The sequence below is a fragment of the Gambusia affinis genome, linkage group LG07 (assembly GCF_019740435.1).
Source record: "Gambusia affinis linkage group LG07, SWU_Gaff_1.0, whole genome shotgun sequence".
Lineage (NCBI taxonomy): Eukaryota > Metazoa > Chordata > Actinopteri > Cyprinodontiformes > Poeciliidae > Gambusia > Gambusia affinis.
In genome coordinates this window covers 22587701-22607369 of record NC_057874.1, presented here as the reverse complement: position 1 = coordinate 22607369, position 19669 = coordinate 22587701, and the positions used below count along the sequence as shown (strand labels likewise).

The window sequence follows — 19669 nt, the reverse complement described above, 5'->3', positions numbered from 1 at the left end:
ACAAGACATGAATATGTGCTGCAATTCATGGAAAGGATAAAAAGGTAGCAACCAGGGCCAAAAGGGTGGATGCAACACTGTCGTGAGGTTGTATTGTTGACAACTGCTGCAGAAAAAAAAAGAGTACAAGCGGCACACTGGAAATTTTCTGCAAAGCAAGAATGCATGTGGAAATGGCTTCATCCATCCATTTTCTTTACACCCTTCTTCCCTAAATGGGGTCGGGAGGGTTGCTGGTGCCTATCTCCAGCTGCGTCCCGGGCGAGAGGCGGGGTACACCCTGGACAGGTCGCCAGTCTGTTGCAGGGCAACACAAAGACATACAAGACAAACAACCATGCAAACACACACTCACACCTAGGGAGAATTTAGAGAAACCAATTAACCTGACAGTCATGTTTTTGGACTGTGGGAGGAAGCCGGAGAACCCGGAGAGAACCCACGCATGCACAGGGAGAACATGCAAACTCCATGCAGAAAGATCCCCGGCCGGGAATCGAACCCAGGACCTTCTTGCTGCAAGGCAACAGCTCTACCAACTGCGCCACTGTGCAGCCCATGTGGAAATGGCTTCAGACTGAAAAAACGAAAAAGTTTTTGTGTGTGGGCGTGTGTGTGTGCGTGTGTGTGTGGGGGTGTGTGTGTCTGTGTGTAGTGTAATGTGATTATGTGAGTTTTGTCTAAAAACATTCCTGCCTTGATGAGTGAAGGGGCCAGGCCAAAGCGTAAGCAGGAGAACGGAAACCGCACTGCAGTGAAGCAATTAAATCCAAAAAAAACAACAACAAAAAAAAACTTACAAAAACATGATAAGACCAGAGCATGAGGTACGGTCTACATAACCGAAGAAATTAGCAGGAAACAGTAGAAATCCAGGAACTTTAATATAAAGGAGATTTGATTGATGAAATGGGAACCTGGTGAGTCTAGTCATGGGATTGCTTAGCACATTTTAGAAGAGAATAAACAGGGAAACTGAGATTGGTGACCAAGAAACACAAATCATACTCATGCAGCTGGACAAGACACAAAAGTATCTACAAACAAAAAAGGAAAAAATCCTAAAACAAACTTAAGAGAATTAACAAATGAACAGTAATTAATAAGAAAATTAATCAGAAGCAATTAACTTAATAATAAAACTCTAATGAACAACAGGAAACAAACTAAATATGGCCAAATCTTACTAACACACACACACGCGCACCACCACACACACACAAAAAAAACATTGCTAGCTTGTTGCTTTTAGTTACATGCGTCTACAACAGTGGCTAACAAGAAAGTGCACCTACTGAGATGATTAAGAACACGACTGACAAAACAACTAACTGAGCAGTGAATTATTTGATTTTGTCTCCAGTCTTCTTTCATTTTTTCTTCACTCGAATAAACTTGGCATCTTTGCTTCACTGCTCTGCCATTAACCCTCTGTCCTGTTTGCCATGCTTTCTCCGACCACATAGATAAGATGCAAGTTCAGAGAGTTGTGTGAAGTACGTGTATGAGCTCTGTGGATCACTTAGCAAAAAAACAGCTGACTTCTATGTTGTTTGTATTTTTAGTATACACCTTTCAACTCAGTGTAAAAAATAAGTCTTAGTAGTGATATGTACTGTTTCCCAGTGACTTGTAACGACATCAGATCAAACTTGTTTCATTTTAGGCAGTGCCAGTAACTGCAAAACAGAGACTTTGTGGCTGTGACAGAAGCTTGCAAAGCAGGGAGCTAAATACTGCTCATCAGATTGCTAAATGTACTGAAAGAAAAGATCAGGAAGAGGGCCAGAAATCTCTGTAGCGTGCGTTTTTCTTTAGACAAAAGAATCCATGTGACTGTAACAAACCATGTCTTTCTTCCGATGCAAAGAAGTGCAGGATTTACTGTTTGAACTGTACTTTCAAAGACTTTATGCCTATAAGAAAAAAAATCAGAAATAACATGATGTTAAGTGCTAGAGTCCCAGAAAATGTAGTAACTTTAAAAAGGATGTCTTTTGAGCCATTTAAATGAAGCTGTTTAGAATCAAACAATTGACTTCAATTTTGTTGGCTCTTGAGTGCTAAAGATATGTATCTATATATTCTTGTCCCATTATGTTCACCTGCTAATATCTAGTATTAGCAGGTGAACATAATGGCCATACTTTGTGTGTAATTTGTGAGTCTTACTTAAGGGAACTTCACACTTTTACAATGCGGATTGATTTTGGCATTAAAATTCTAAATTTGGCCAAAGAAATAACCTGGGTGAGAAAAGTGATTACGTTTTGATTCCTTTACATTTAGCCATGCTTTGTTAAATTTATGTTTCCCGGATACATCTATTATGCTTTTAATTTTTCAAAATGGTAAACACAAATTTCATGCAATGCAAGAAGATATGCTGTATATTCGTACAGTCATGTGAAAATATCTTATGACAGCTTGAATATTTTCCTAGCATATTTGGCCATTCATCCATCGTCTATACTTGCTTATGCTTGCGGGATCATCGAGGGACTGGTGTCTATTTCTAGCAGTCTTTGGGCAAGAGGCAAGGTAGACCCTTGCAAGTTTAGTTTTCATGAGGGATGTGAAATGGAGAATCATTTGCTGTTCAAGAATGACATGAAGGCATCAATTTAGAAGGAACCATTTTACAGATATAAAATCTAGAACAAATTATTTGGTCTCTAGAACAAAGAACAGTCCATCCTAGTGACCTATGTTCACCATAAACCATCAGCAGCATTCACACAACATAGAAACTCAACATGTCTGAATTATGTGCCACTAATGGCATCCATTTCACAGCGAATGATTTGTTATAGACCATGGGTGCAGTTCTAATTGTTAAAGTTGCCATATGTAACTTTTATAAACAATATGTTTTCTACATATTTGCTAAAACTGTCACTGTGTCCTGATAGTATAGTGTAAGACAAATAATCTGTGAAAAAATCAAATCATCTGCCTCCTCCCTGTGGTCCTACAGTCATCTGTAGAAATACCCAGTTGGGCTAGAAACAACCAATCAGAGCCAGGAGCAGGGTCTTAATGCTGTCAACAACCAATCAGAGCCAGAAGGAGGGTCTTGATGATTTTTTTCTTTTTTATGCAGAAATCTTGCTACAATTTATAGTCTGAATTTTTCACAGATCTTAGTTTGGATTGTAGGCAGCTTAAAGAGCTTCTTGTATGAATGGCATTCTTTTCTTCCTAGAATTCTAAGAGGAATACAAAACATGAATGCATGGACATATGTAAACTCTTGGAAATACATTTTCTAACAAGGCCAAATCCCTACAAATGCACAGAAAATGTGTTCCACCTTCTGAATTAATCAACATATCCTGAACTGGGTAAAGTAATGGACAATCTCGCTTACCTTAGTATTTAGAATTATCTACTCAAACTAGAAACTGACATTCCAAACATAAGCCGACTTACTCTATAAAAAAAAAAAAAAAAAAAAATGTTCAAGGTAACTGTTTCAGATGACCTGAAGACATATCTTACAACTCCACACATCATGCTGCTAACATTATACCCAGTGTCGCTCGGCACAACATAAACAAGAATGAGCCTCTCTTCTCAGCATATATGCATATGCATAACTGTCCGCAATGATCTAGAACACAAACTCATATATGACATGATATAACACAGCTTTATACCTTTTCATGATGCCCATTTACAGTCAGACTCAAAACACAGCAATTTCTGCTCTTATATTAGTGGTATACATATAAGAGATTAATACTATATGGAGCTAGTTTTGTGACTGTCACAGTGTGTGAAGTGAGTGACTGCAAGGACTACCACTTCACTTTTCTGAGTGATTGCTGTATAATCATGAAAAATAAGAATAACTATGTCACTACCAATGATGTCACCTTTCATTTCATCTGGTGCCTCTTCTAAATGTGTCAGCTTTTTGCAAGTCAATTTATTTACAGACCCATTTTTCTTCCGCATGTTTACAAAATTAGATCTGAATGTCACCTTTTTTGTTGACTAACTACCCTTTATTTTTACTCATTGTGTGCTCAGCTCTTTTTTAATAAACATTTCCCAATTTTTTCTGCAATACTCATGTGTGTTTGTTTAACTTTTACACAATTCTTTCTTTTTGTTTGTAATTGTATAGAAAACTAATTTTTTGCATGTCATGGATGTACTGTTGCCTTCTTTAGTTCATTGCCACTGTATTTAAAGCACAGTCATTACTTTCAGCTTCACAACATGTACTGCTGATACTACGCTCAAATTCAAGTAAATTTCTTTCCACCCCCACAAAAGAATAAGTGACAACCCAGGCTGAACCTGTCATTAGGGAACATAACAGCTTTGTTATCTAACAACAGAATATCTGTTCAGATGCTATGGAGACAAATATAAAGAAAAGTTGAATAAATATTAATAAAAAATTTTGCTATGTGAGAAGAGAAGTTTAGATTTGGCATTTAATAACTGGTGGTTAACACATGGCTCCCCTGAGCCCACTCATTCGTAGCAGTCTATCTGTGCCTCAGATTGATTTGTACAATGAGTGATATTGCATTTGCTTAAAATCGTCCTCTGCAACATACATATACATACACAAACGCATTACACAGACACTGTAACACACTTGGACTGTAGATCGCGAGCCATACATGATTCTATCTTTCCTGCCAGAATCTGCCATCGGATGGATGAAAGCTGCCATCAAAGCTGGGCCCACAAGGAGTCCAAAGAGTCTGCTTAGTCATGTGAACCCAACACCAGAGTCCAGCTCCTCAACCATGCTTATTAAATGGCCGATTTTTGTCATTTGCAGTATGATTTGTTATAATCATATTGCTCATTGTACCCCTGTCATGTAACACTCATCTGAAAAGACTAATAAACATACAAGCTGTGCAAGAGAAAACATGTCAGTTTCTATAAATTGCTGATGTTGCAGTGATGAAGTCCCAAAAAAAAAGACCTTCAGCACAAAAGCAGTTAGGTTGCCATGAAAACAACTCTAGAAACAGTGTAAACATTCAACGACGTAAATGAGACATGAAGGTCAAGCAAGCATTTAAAAATTATTTACTGCACACAGCCATCTTCAATAAGATTCACTAGAATATTAATTATTGATGTTAGAAACCTTTCAGTTTTGTAGTGACATACTGTAACTTATCAAGAAAACAGGTATTTTCTAAGCCTAAACTCATAATATGCATTATACTGATGTAGTGTTTTATACAGAAAATACATATTTTATATAAGCCAAAACTCATAGTCTTCAAATGTCATCCTCCCATCGCTGAAGAGAATAACGCAGCAGTCATGTTATACTTGTCCAAACATTATTTTCTCTAGTCAAACCTCCACTATGCAAACATCCAACTCATTTACCTCTTGTGAATTAATCAGACCCTTTTTAGTTTACCAAGGATTTGAACTAGGCTCTTCTCGTCCTCCAGACATTATATTCTCCATCAGTGGCGTGCTACCTAGATTTTGCTCCTGTTCAGGTCTCACTATCTCTCTTTTTTCTCTCTATTCACAACTGGAATCTTTATTTTGAATCTTAAACTGTGTGTTGTATTGGCAAGTTGATGGTATGTAGCCAAGCATGACTTTAGAGAACAAAATCTGCATTGACACGAGGAACTGTCTGGAGAATGGGTGCTGCCTTGAATTAGAGTGCTCTGTTTGCTTAGGGTTTGTAATGAGAGGTGACGTATTGTCAGTGGCTTGCTAAAGCTTGTTTTCTAATTACACTAATTGCTGCTTTTCCACCCCCATCTCTTCCTTCATTTCTTTTTTTCTATTCTCCTTCTCTTCACCCCTGATCCCCCACCATCTAAAACCAATACTGCTGTTAGTCTTCAAAACTGAAAAGCTTCCACCTCCATACCAAGATGGGGCTGCACCCACACTCTTTTTTTAAGTAATCTCTGTCTCCAATCATTTCCATAGATTTATTTTTCAGACTTCCCTTTCTTTGGCTTATCTTGTCTATCGTTTTATTCTCCCTTCTCTCCCTGCTGACTTGTTTCTCAGCCCATATATGACACGATCTCCACTAGTACTGCAGAGACCCAAATGCCTGGACTGCCAAGTGCACAATTACTAAATCGCTCATCTCACGGGTGGCTGACACTCAGTATCCCCGGCCTTTGGAGAGGGAGAAAAACTAGTGAGAGAGGAAGCATAAGAGTGAACCACATAAAACCAGGGATTGACTAGGCTAAGAGCCTGAACTGACTTGCTCCTCTGTGACTTTATGTGTGTTTTTTTTTTCTTTTCTTTTTTTACTTACACAGATGTGCATGCCTATGTCAGCTGAAAACAGGTGACGGCCGAGGTAGCTGACAGCTGTCAGTGGTCATGGGCAGAGAATGGTGGAGGAGCGGTGCTGTCTGTCAAGGCACTGCTCTGCCTCTGCCCTTAGCTCCAGGCTGAATATGTGGGACCCTCTGAAGATAACAAGAGACCACTCGTGCCTTTCAGAGCGGCTTCCGTCTAATGCTAATACAAAGCCAAGCGGGTCAGATGGACTGCCACAGTACCAACTAGATTTGAGTCCATCAGAAGAAATGTGTCGGGGCTGTTTGCATCCTTTTTTAATGAAAGGAGGCTGGATGCATCATGCAGCAGCAGTGCATGATTGCACTCCAAGGCCAGAGGCTGGAAGTGAGGTTGATGTAGATTACATAAATCATTAATTTATGCTTCTGAACAAAAAATATTGAGGAAAGAAAAACAAGACACCTAATTATGCTGTGCCATGGAAATTATGTTTTGACAAATAAGAAGAAACAAAACCCTTTTGTTTTATTGTGTTTTTACCTGGCATTTTGCTTGTTTGCTTTTAATAAAAAACTACTATTTCCCTAGAGTTATATCATAATATCATCATCTTGCGTTACGCTTTGCTTATCATTTACTCTTTTCATATTCTGTATATTTCTCTAAATATGTGTTGGTATTTTATCTACTTTGGACCTCAATTTGATCAGGCCCCAGCAGCTTTGTTTACAATTATGTTACATGCAACCTCAAATACTAAAGCATCTTCAGAAGAATAGTCATTAAGGGGTAGCATATTATGGCATATTTATCACAATACCAATCCAAAAAAGCTAAGATACTGCAGAACAGTAGAGAAATAATATCCAGTTATCATATCTCTTGAGTTCTTGCATATTTTCTTTCATGGTAATGTTATAAACTTCAACATGTGTTCTTATTTTAAGTGCCAAACCCATCAAGTATAGCTCATACCTGTAGAGGGAAAGAAAACTATCCATGTTTCAACATTATTGTAGAACTAAAAATCTGAATATTATGTTGTTTGTCAAAGTACTTGGTTGCACTAGATTTTAGAAAGCGATGTGATAATAATATGCATACTACCATATGTTTCAACATGTTTTAGAAATAATCTAAACAACATTAAATTGTAATTTTTGGACTGTTGCTGAACATAATGCACTCAAACTACAATTTCAGGGACTTTCTCTATTTAACGTTGCACAACCTCTTTTCCTTTTATATTAAACTCCAGCAAAACACAAATCCAATAATTTGCACCAGAATTTAGGTTTTTAATTTAAAATAGTCACTATATATTACAGAAAAAAAGATTATTAAAAGTAATTCTTAACAGTTGGGCTTTGTGAAGAGTGAAGAAAATCCAGAGCTGAATACTTTCGCTGTGTGTTGAACAGCAACATAGCCACAGTTTTCTTCCCAGCATGTTTCATTTTTGTGGGTGGAAAACTCTCACTAGGTGGCCATACATTCTGTGTGCTGTGTGGTGCACTCAACCATACGATTCCCATTAGGCCAGACTGTGGTCAGAGGGGATCGAACCTGAATCTGTGTTTCTTCTTACCCTTCACAACTCTAATGGAAGAGTGTTTATGTGTTTGTGTTATTAAAGTTGTTGTGCAAAGAGTTTTTTGAATCAATCTCTTTCAAAACTCCGGGAGGTACAAAGCAAAAGTTGGAACCAAACATAAACATCTAAGAACTGCTAGCAAGCTATATTGATTAGCCCTGTTATTCTCTCTGATGTTGCCAGTTAAGATAACCTCTTTAGAGATTAAAAACCAACAAAACTAATCTGTCACACAGCACATGCCCTCAGAGTAGTGCAAGTATATGCAAGTTGATGCAAGATGACATCTTAGTTGCTGTGTTTGGAGGCACAATAGGAAATGACATGCCTGCTTTTGCATTAAGGGAGATGAACATGTTATTTGCAGAAAGGTCAAACCTCCAAGCCTGAGGACAGGTTGTATAACTGCAGTAATTATTATGTAGCTGCTCAAGAATTAGAAGGAATTTCATGTCAAATGTCAACAGCCGGAACACAGGCTGTTTGAATCCTCATCAGTTGGCTTTCAAAGGTCAATGTTGACCGAAGTTACATGGGTAAAGTAGTTCCTTAAACTTTGTTCCTTACAGCTACACATTAGAGCAGTTGTTGGCACGAGAGTCTGGATTCTACCCTAGTTAGGCCCCTATGGTTGACATTTGCATGTTCCCCATAAATGGTTATGGTTATCTCTGTTTACTCTGGCTTTAACTCTGAAACATATACATTTTAGTTAACTTAGGCATTCTAAATGACTCATAGTTGTGATCATATGTCAATGTGTCTCCATTTTTTTTTTCAGTGTCTGTTACCAAGCAGTTAAAAATAAACTGTTAGAAATGAATAAGGAAGCATTGATGGACTATGTAGACAGTTAAAATGTACCAATTAACCAAACATGGCATTCCTATTTTTCTAAAACAATATCAGGCAATAGACAAAAAAAAAAATTTAAATATTATTTTCTAATTTAACCTTCATTTACCTAGGACAATGTCACTGAGAACTTCTTTTCAGTGGAGTTCATGAACCTTGTTCACCACTTATCACAGTTTAACTAAACCACTTTTCATAATTTGCACAAGCATACTTACACATTTAAAACAAAAAGGATGTGCACAAGACAATATGATCTGATACAACTAAGTACTTTTAATCAACTGTTAACCAAAAACATGCTACAGGATAGACTTGGACAGTCTGGGATTTCTGGGAATGTTATATCTCAAAGACCAAAAAATAAATAAATAAAACTTTTTAAACACTGGTAATAATGTATAAATTTTTAGGATTTACGCAAAATAAAACGACAAGGGTAAATTTTGAGTCCCAAATTTCTTGATATTTGCATTCTTCCATTTGGTAGTATCATGAGAAGAAAAGATGATAATTACCATAGAAAGTCTGATGACATACATCTATTAACCTCTAGAACCCGACGGACCCACCGGTGGGTCCAGCTGCCATGTGACCTCGGCTCGCTTAGGGTGTAAGAGGATAACTGCTGTAGATAGCCCCAAGCATTCATCTCAATTATCTATTTATTAAATTATATAGAATAGACTAGAATAGATTAGAGAAGAATCTATGAAACTAGATAATAAATAATAACAAGAACATCATTACTGTTTATCATCAAGTATAGACCATAAAAAACAAACAAACAAAAAAAAACTTCTTCAACCACCTTATACTTATTGTATTTGAAATCTTGAAAATTACTGGGAAAAAAATATACTATTAAAGAATATCTTTTGAAAAATCATAGTTCAAGCTCCACCTGCAAGCCATCCTCAGTCAATTGGGTGTTCATTAAACCTGAATTAAGTTGAGTCCATGTTAAGAAGATGCAGCCTCGGCTATTTCAGAGAGCTGGAAGCAATGAATATAGAGTGTGCAGAAATCAGCCGACAGCAACTGATTTCACATAATAGCCACTTCACAGGACACACCTCCTCATCATCTCAGTGAGAGCCTTTTCCAAAATCAATAGCTGGCTGAACATTCATTTCTTCAAAGTTACACACACAGACTGAAAGCCATAGTGTTTCGATGTCTCTCTGCAGCATACGTGGACACACACAGGCAAACCGATGCTAGAACCATTATCTGGGAAAGCCAGCTTTTAGAGTGTCCTAGATGTTGTAATAGCTTTTCTGAAGTCCACTAGATATTTTTGGCTGCATGCTACCAGTTTGTAACTGCCCTCAAAAGAAATATATAGGGACAAGTTTTGTGACACAGAGGTAGAGACTTCCATGTTGTCCCAAAAGACAAAAAGAGCAAAAGTTATTGAACAAAATCATAGATCACAGTCATAACTATACTCTTCTGGCAAAGATCTTTACATTGCCTCCTTTTATTTCTGCTGAAAATGTCTTATGAGTTTGTGAGAACAAGAGTTGACACTTTATTGGGCCGAAACACAAATAAAACAAATTGCTCTAGTGCCAGATACAAGAGAATTTTCTCTCAAAGCCCAGCAGCAATAGAGATGGAATGCCAGGGAGAGTTTATTTTGTATGTGTTTTAGGTTTAGGTTTAGAGACTTTGGAAAAAAAATTGCTACATTTTTCATGTTACTGTAATGTAGTAACATGGAAGGTTAATTTAAAATAATTTAATGTTGAACATACTTTTCTACCTCACAATTGCTAATTGCTCGTTTCTATATATAGTTAATCTAAATCATAGAACCTGAAGTTGGAATTGCACACTAAAACTGATTTTTGAAATATATGTAGATTATTTATTATTTGTTTGCTAATTAACTCTTAAAATATTCAGAATCTCTGTTAAAAATTTCTGAAAATGTTAATGAACAAGGAAAAGCATCTTCTTAAATGTCATTGCTTAGTATAGTAAGCAATAGTAAGCAATAGTAAGCAATGACTGTAAATAGTATAAATAGTAGAACATATTTATATTTTCAATATACCTATTTCTATTTTTCAAATAATCTTAACCATAGTAACAAACAGCAATAGAACATAAGATGTTAAGTACTTTTCAAGAATGGGTAGGAGTATGGCTTTGTGATCTTTACAAATGTTATTCTTAAATCTGCCGATCAAATATTAACAAACTAAATGGAATAATGTGTTGCAATTCCAGTCCAGAAATTGTGTCAAAATATTTGTCCTCCTTTTTAATTATTCCAAATTAATTTTCAAACAATTTCATTTATTTCAATTTAGTTCAATGACAGAGATTTATTGGTTTTCATCACACACCTTTCTAACTAGTTGGGTAAACTTAAGATGATAAGCAAGAGCCATACAGATTGAGTTTAAAATCCTTTGTTAAGGTCTTTTCTAATCATTAGATAAAAATGCATCCTATTAAATGTTACTCACTGTTGGTATTTTGTAAACCTACAGAGACATCTTAAAAGTATTGTTTAAAAGATATGTCCTTCCATTTAGAATATGTGCTATGGTGATATTATTTGACTCATCCCAAAACACCAATTTCATTGCCTGGACATATTTTTCTTTCTGAAGATAACATGATTGGCAGGCTCATTATCCTATCCCCATTACAATATTGCCTAATCAATCTATTCATTGTGTTCATCTGGTGGCAGAAAAGGCCAGCTTTTGCATTAAAATTGGCACAATGCTGCAGGATGCATCCCAAGGAGAGAGGAGAAGAGTGGATGAGTGTTAGGTTTCAATTTGCAGCTGGGTAAAGTAATCGCATTTGCTGGCGAATTGATCAATATTAATCAAGATGTTATCAAGAACAGTTGCGTTCAACTTTCCTTCTTTGTCTAATTCAAACTGGCATTAAAGTACATGTCCCAAATGGCACAAATGGTAACACAGAATAGACAACAGATAAAAAAAAAAACATGGTTGTTTAAAAAATGGGAAGGGAAAAACATTTCTGAACAACAAATGGTTTTTGTTTTCCTTCCTAAAGGAAGCACTATTAATACTAAACTATATACAATCCAGTAGGTGGAGTTGAGTGGAAAAATGACAGCTGCTCACATAAGCTGCATTGTCCCACACTCCACTGTGAGGTAAATCACACCTTTGAAATCAGCTCACACACTCCCTGATGAGGATGCCACACGACCATCAACTCTCTGTGAGCTCTCAGCATTATGATCACAACCATTTAGATGGCACTGATGTTATTATTACTGTCATAAAAAGAACAATGTCCATCAGAAGTAAATCAAAATCCCGGCATGGGACCAGAGGTGATATACAAAGGGGACAGTTGTGGCTTTAGTGAAAGTGTGAGGTTTAAATTCAACAGAATTAGATTCTTAGATTATGGCCATGAATGCAAATACTATTTGTCACAGCATATCAAAAATGGATTGGTCTCAGAATTTATTTTTTTTAAATCAAAAGTCTAAGACTGAACAAAAAATGTGGAAAATAAAAATAGACAACTTTACAACAACATTAAGAGCTAAAATGATTTATTGTTAGAGAACAAAGGACTATTGCACTTTAAATTAATAGGATATTTATAAATAACAAAGTGCGGTCTTAGAGTGCAATGGAATTTGCACTCTAAAATCCTCAGAAATCAGCAAAAATAATGGCTAAATTGGGATGTGAATGTTTGGGTAATTAATGTGCAAACTAAAGGTCAAATTTGACACTTGCTGAAGAATTAGTCATCCAAACAAAGACCTTGTCAGAATGAGGATTACAATGCCAAATAATAATTCCCTGCTGATTATATTAATCTGCTGCAAAATGGTTCATTGCTTTGATTAACCAACTGCAAACAAGATTGTTTATTCTGGACTATCCCATCCAGTTATTGTTGTAAACACACAACTCTAAAAACAATATGCTAATTAAACAAAATAACGTTATCTTAGGTGGAAATTGGTGACCTTTATAAAATACATCAAACAGTGCGAGGAATCTACACAGAATCAACACTGGAACAAGATTAGTATTGATCACAATAAGTGAATAGACCTACATTAACACAAGCTAAAAGGGCAAGATGAATGTCCAGATGAATGTTGGTGGTGCATTAACATTGTTTACAAACATTTATCAGAAGAATACACAATGTGAGGAGACTTTGCGTTTATGTATGTTGAAATTTAATATCCACAGAATCCTCTAACAATATACTCCCAACCCCACTACTCTGTGCTTGTTTTTATGTGCTAATGTGTATAAATTACACAAGCCATTGTTTTCATAAAAATCGTTAATATTTTAGAAATGTAAATCCACAAAACATAATAAAACTGTATTGAAATTCCCTTACCTTTAGTGGAATTTTATTTGAGTTTCTATATGTAGACACAACATAAATGCCAACAGTTAAAAAACCTCCAGGGCCCAGTTGACCTATTGCACTGCTTTTCCTGTTTACAGTACACTTACTTTTATATGAGTTTATGTGTCTGAGGCATGAAATGAAGCTGTAGCTAATGGGCACCCAGCATTGTAAGAGAATTGTGTGAAAATGTAGTTCCTGGGGCCAACTTAGTAATAACAAATTCCCAAACAGTTTTGCAAAACCTCCAGCAGCGTTACAGATGACAGTGAAATTCCCAATACTGTGTAAAGGCAATTGAGCACACCCCTTAGCATAGAGTGGAGGATTCTCTACATTATGTAGCCACAATAACCAGAGGACTAAAAATAAGCCTTTACTGGGGATGTTGTTGACATTTTGAAGATGATAATTTTACCTGAACTGTTTGAACTCAGTGGCCTAGGGATGGCTTTAGACTGATTTAGAAAATTACTTGAATGCAGCAAATTGTCAATGTTTACAGCAGACAGCTTAAATGGTAGGTTTACAGTTGCCTGTTTTACTTTAGTTGGAATTATAATATTGCTATTGCTATTTGCTAAATGCCAGAAAAAGAGATTTATTTAAAAAAAAAATAATTGCTTTTTTTGTTCAAAATAAGTAAGTACGCAAGTATCACTTTGCATTTAAACAAATTGAGAACATTCAGATGTTAATGTCATGGCTTTGTAAAGTTCTCATTAATTCACAGTATTTGAGTAAATGTGGCTTAGTAACAACAAATTCATTGTCTATATATCAATGAATTTGACATTATGCAAAGGAAAAGTTTACTCTTACTTAATAGAGGGAGGGAAACTAATTATACTTTCATCTATTTCATCTGCTCGAGCTACACAGTGGCACATTTGGTAGAACTGTTGCCTTGCAGCAAGAAGGTCCAGTGTTCAATTTCCAACCCAGAGTCTTTTTGCATGTTATCCCTGTGCATGTGTAGGTACTCTGGGTTTTCCCTGAGTGTGTGCATGGTTGTTTGTCATGTCTGTCTCTGTGTTGCCCTGCGACGGACTGGCGACCTGTCCAAGGTGTATCTCGCCTGAAATAATCGCTGGAGATAGGCACCAGCAGCCCTCCCAACACCATTAGGGACAAGGGTGTACAGAAAATGGATGGATGGATGTTTTATCTGCTGTAGTAACTGTACATTATATTTTACACCACAGGTGTCAAACTCCAGTCCTGGAGGGCCACTGTCCTGAAACTTCTAGATGTGCCTCTGCTGCACCACATCTGAACAGAATAATTAGATGATTACCAAGGCTCTGGAGAACTGATCTACACAAGGAGGAGATAATTAAGCCATTTCATTCCAGTGTTTAGTACCTGTGGCGCATCTAAAAACTGCAGGACATCAGCCCTTGAGGACTGGAGTTTGACACCCCTGTTTTAAGCTGGAAAAACCCCAAAATGAAGCACACAATGAAGCAATGGCAAATGCATTGATGGAATGAAACTAAAAGCTAGATTAAGAATTCATGTTTGCAAACACTTATTAAGAGAACACAGAAAAAGTATAGACTATGCCTCAATACCACATCAAGGAGAAGACAATTACAGAGTGCATCCGTGTCAGCTTTCAAACCCCACTTCTTTTCATTTTTCTTAATTATCAGGCAAATATTCTCTCTTCCTCTGCTTCATTAGCTACTTTGTTGAGCGTTGAGTGATGTCAAAGAGATGATGGAGGGACAGAGCAGTGAAGCAAGAGAAGGAAATCATATCATCAAGAGCTCTTGTCTTCTTTCTGAGATTACCGTCCCTTGAGAAGGCCTTCTAAATGCTGCCAGCCACTATAACTCAACCAACAACAAAATGACTACAAATTATGGTTTTGATGGGTGACCCACTCCTGCTTGGCAAAGTTAAAGGAACACTAGGGCATTATAAATTTTGCTGGGTTATCTCCCCTTACCAGGCGCCTCTTTCACTGTGGGATAAAAATGTCTTATATTGAGACTTATTCTTTGTTTGGATGAGGAATATAAACATCACAACAAGGCTAAATGCAAAACAAATGCAAAGGCAGCCCACCCAAAACACTCAGACTACAGAAAGTGTTGATATTGAAAAACTTTGTCATGTCTCAACAATGAACAAAAATGTCAGTAATCAACTCATCAAAACAAATTCAATAAAATGAAAATGGTTATTTTAATTAATCAGCTGTTTGTCTAAAAATACAAAACCATTATCTGTAATGGAAATGCATTCTGAAAAAGTTATCATATTTAGATTGATTCATGCTTGGAATCAGTTCACTTATGTCTGCCTCATTGTCTCCAAGTCTTCTTGTCTGTCTGAGACTTTTTTGTATGCTCCTTTTGATTTTTCAACTAAGCATCTCTCTCTCTTTCTTGCTCTCTTTCTTCCTCACTCTGCACTGCGTTTCCAAACTGTGCAGTAAAATTGTTATTCCCAAGTCATTATCTTATTTGTGCGTCTCCACTCAGCTGTAAATCCTCTAGGTATTCCTCTCTATTCTCTATTAACTCTACCGCAGTCAGGCTTCGGCTGCCAATCACAAAACACTGCTGAGGGAGAAAAGAGGAGCCGGCACAAGGACAAGGGCATAAAGACGCCAGAACACAGAAACCTAGGCAAAAAATACCAGAGAGAAAGTAAGGGAAAGTCAGGGTGGATTAATTGCTGCAGTTATAAAAAGAATAAAAGAACAAAGTAAAAAAAAAAAAAACATATGAAAGATACAAAGATTAAAAGGCTTTTAGGGCTAATAGAGGCTAAATCATTGTCCAAATATGGTTGAAGGCTGTTTTTACTTGCTTCTGGGGAAATGACTGGAAAATGAGATAATTCCTTTTTTTTTTTTCTTTTCTATATGTCTGTGGTAAAGATAAGAAAATGAATACTGGAAACACACAGAACATGCTGCACTAATTGGAGCCAGAATAAACCAAGGCATTGAACGGAATAAAACCTTAAACATGCAAAACATTTTAAGAAATATTGTAATATAACACAAGTAGTACAAGTGGATGTGAAAATAAACATTTATCAGCATGAGGCAATACAGAGCTGAGCCATGGTAGTATTAGTGAAATGCTTACAGAATTATCTTAGTCTCAGTAATGAAGCCCCTGCTGAGAAAATCATATCATTTAGTTGCAAATGTACACAAAATCAAAATAATAGGAACTGCTAAAATGCCATAAAATGCATTAACCAAATGTGTTTAATCAGCTGGCAATCAAAACATAATTTCAGCTGTTTAGTTAATGCCTGATATTGATAAGTAACCACCTTATCATTCTACTACTGCTTAATTTAAAAACCATTACATTTTTCAATCTACAGCAAGTCTCTCATAAAAAAATTAACTCTCAAACATAATTATGTTTGTCTCTAATATCATAGTCACTTTACATTGTGTCTAAGATTTGACTGCAACTTGATTTCATTGTGTGATTATGAAGAAAACAAAATACTCTTTTTTTCCACACATTCTAGCAGGGTTAGGGGTTTCCCTGTGGAAAAGAGAAGTGGTTGTGCTTTGTGGTAGATGTTCAACATAATTTCAACAAAATTTCAACAAAAATTTTAACTATTTTTTGCCAGTTTCTCTAGCAGTAATCCTACTCAAAGCCACTCAACTCCCTAAATATCCAACTATTTATGCCAGTGACATCAGTGAAATCTAGATCCAGAAATCAATTATTTTTTTAGGATTTGACTTTATTTGCCAATGCCTTTCAGAAAGTTATGTGAAATGAAGAACTTCCATTTGCCTGTTCTCTTTAGCTAATCCATCTGGAGTTATGCAAACACATAATTAAGCACACCTACCCTATATCATAAGTATTTTACATGATAGACCAATATATTATTGTGAAATGCAAGAAAATAATGCAGGCTCTGTCTTTTAGAGGCACTTTTTGTGTTTTTACTTGTGAAAAGTGTAAAAAAACTAAAAAAATGCTATTTGTATTAAGGCCCTTAAATGAATACATGGTAGAAGCACCTTCTGGTGCAGTTACACTTGCAGGTCATTGACACAATCTCTATTAGATTTTCTGATCAATAGAGTGAAATATTTGCATGTTCTTCTTTTCAGAAAATACGAGGTTTTGTTAGAATGTGTGGAAAACACCTGGAAACAAACGTTTACAAGGTTTGCCACAGATTCGCAGTAGAATATGCTTTGTTCTAAATCAGTACGAGTGTGAACTCTTGTCCTAGTCTGAAGAACATCATGATGTTGTCACCATTATGTTTACCAATAAAAACAATGTCTTCAGGGTGATCTGTCGGGTCAGGTTGGTGTTATCCGACTAAAGGGAATTTCTTGAGGTATTCTTGCAATAATAATTTTTGAAACACATAACTGATAGTTGCCATATTTACAAATTTTCCTACCTGAGTTGTAAATCTTTAAAGCTCCTCCAGATATATTATGGGTCTCTTGGCTGGCTTTCTCAGCCAGTAAGTCAAACTGAATGCCCTGGTCAGTTTGGCCATACTATTCTTGTTCTTGATCAGATATTAAATGATCAAATCCTTCTTTAAACTGTGTGTCATTCAATTTAATTCAAAAATACATTATTGACCCCAAAGGGAAATTAAAGGCATATTTATTCAAGGTCCTTCAAAGAGTTGCTGTAGGTGGTGATGACTGTGAGCAGGAAGAATCTTCTGTATCAGTCTGTTTTAAAGTGGATTTGAAGAAAACTCTGACTGAAGACACCATGGCGGTCATCTACTGTCCATAATTTTCTTGACACTTCACCTTTTTTGACAATAAAAAAGGTGATTATGGATTATGTCCTACATTTTAAATGTAGGACATAATCCACATTGAGTTGACTTCACCTTTTCTCCCAAACACTCTCCCTTGGTGCATTTTTTGCTACATGATGCAAAAAGTACACCATGATGTCTCCATGACAAATGGCACCATGTGCACTTCTGTGCATCATTTCTAACTGTGGATAATAGTTTCAAAAATTTTAATTAGCAATGCTGAATGAACAGTATTAAATGAACCTAAAAACCACCCTGATTCCAACTCTATTATTGCTCTGAAGGCACAAGTAATTGGACCCCAAGGCCATTTGAGCCAAGAGATCAAAACTGAAACATCTTCCAGTTTGTCAACAAAAAAGACAGGTGTTGATTTTTTATTGTCCTTTTTCTTTCATTTGGGTATAAGTGAACACACTGTACAAACACTGGAAAGATTAATTAAAATAATACCATAGCTGCTTTAGATTGCAATAATTAATTTTACTTTGTATATCTGTCCAGCAACTTTTATCTGGTTCAACGACTCCTAATGCACAGAGGTTTTATTGATAAAGACCTAATATTTAATAGTTCAGGCAATTAATTTTATTTATAAAGCACCCTTCATACTAAAAGCAGTTCGGAGTGCTGTATAGATCAATAAAACAAACAACCCACCTCACATGGAAAAACATACAACTGTATAGAAAATGCACAAACTACACAGACATGACCCAAATTAGGAAATACAATTAAAAAGACGGACTTGAGCCTGCGTTTAAAGACAACATTTTCTGCGGCCAACAGATTCTCTGGCAGACTGTTCCACAAACGGGGGCCATCATTATTAATTATTTAATTTTGCTTTGGGCTCAAAGTGTTTTTAAATTTGAATTATGTGATTCAGGTGGAGATAATCACTAGGACCCCTTCTGACCCCAATGGGATAAAGGTGTAAGAAGGACTTTGCAGAAATCAAAAAGTTGATGGACAGCTGAGAAAATGCAATTTTTCCTTGATTGTGTATTTTCCAGAACTTCCTTCCCTATTGAATTTCTAAGTATAATTGAACTAGAAAGTTATCTTTAAACATGACAAATATGACCTGCTTAGCTGCAATAAAGCACTATCTCTCTGTTAAAGTGGCCCACACAGACATCCTGCCTTTGTAGAGCAGGTGACTCTTTACCCTTTCATGTCTACCTTGGGAAAAAAATGCATGATTTGCTAGCTATTTAAACACAGAGTTAGAACTTTTGCTTTCGTAACACACATTCACACATGGTGTCACAGATTTTGTCTCCTGCTGTCTGACGTGACACAGTAAGCCGAGTCTGTACTGCTCTCACAGAGTGAGGAGGTGGTACGTGTTTGTTCTCTTTGTCTATCTCAGATTGGTAAACACAACCTGCGTCTGTGCTCTGCATTAGAATCATCCGGGGAGCCCGCTCAGCCCTGTCTGCTAGGATTAATCCTTAACAGGTCAAGGTCAGTAACATTACAACAATGCCAGGCGGGTAATAAGCATGTCTGAAGATTTTGAAAGCTCTAATTTAATTCCTAAAGTGTAATGTGAAGCGGCTGAGAGATGGAAGGTGGTAGAGAAAATGGTTGAGAGGCAAAGAGGAATAGAGATAGACAAGAGGTGAAGCAACCAAGCAGCTAAAGTGACAGTTTTCACTGTCACAGGACCTCATCACTGCACTGCTGATGGTTTTCCTCTCTAACCTAACCGGCACATCTGAATGTAGCAATCAACTTTATTAGAGAATTAACTAA

At 36.5% G+C, this 19669-nt stretch overlaps 1 protein-coding gene across 4 annotated transcripts in view; it reads right to left on the bottom strand.

Annotated features, from left to right (window-relative positions):
* LOC122833988 (cadherin-22-like) overlaps positions 1–19669 on the bottom strand; it is a 162019-nt gene that overhangs the window by 91417 nt on the left and 50933 nt on the right. The gene's annotated exons all lie outside the window — the stretch shown is intronic.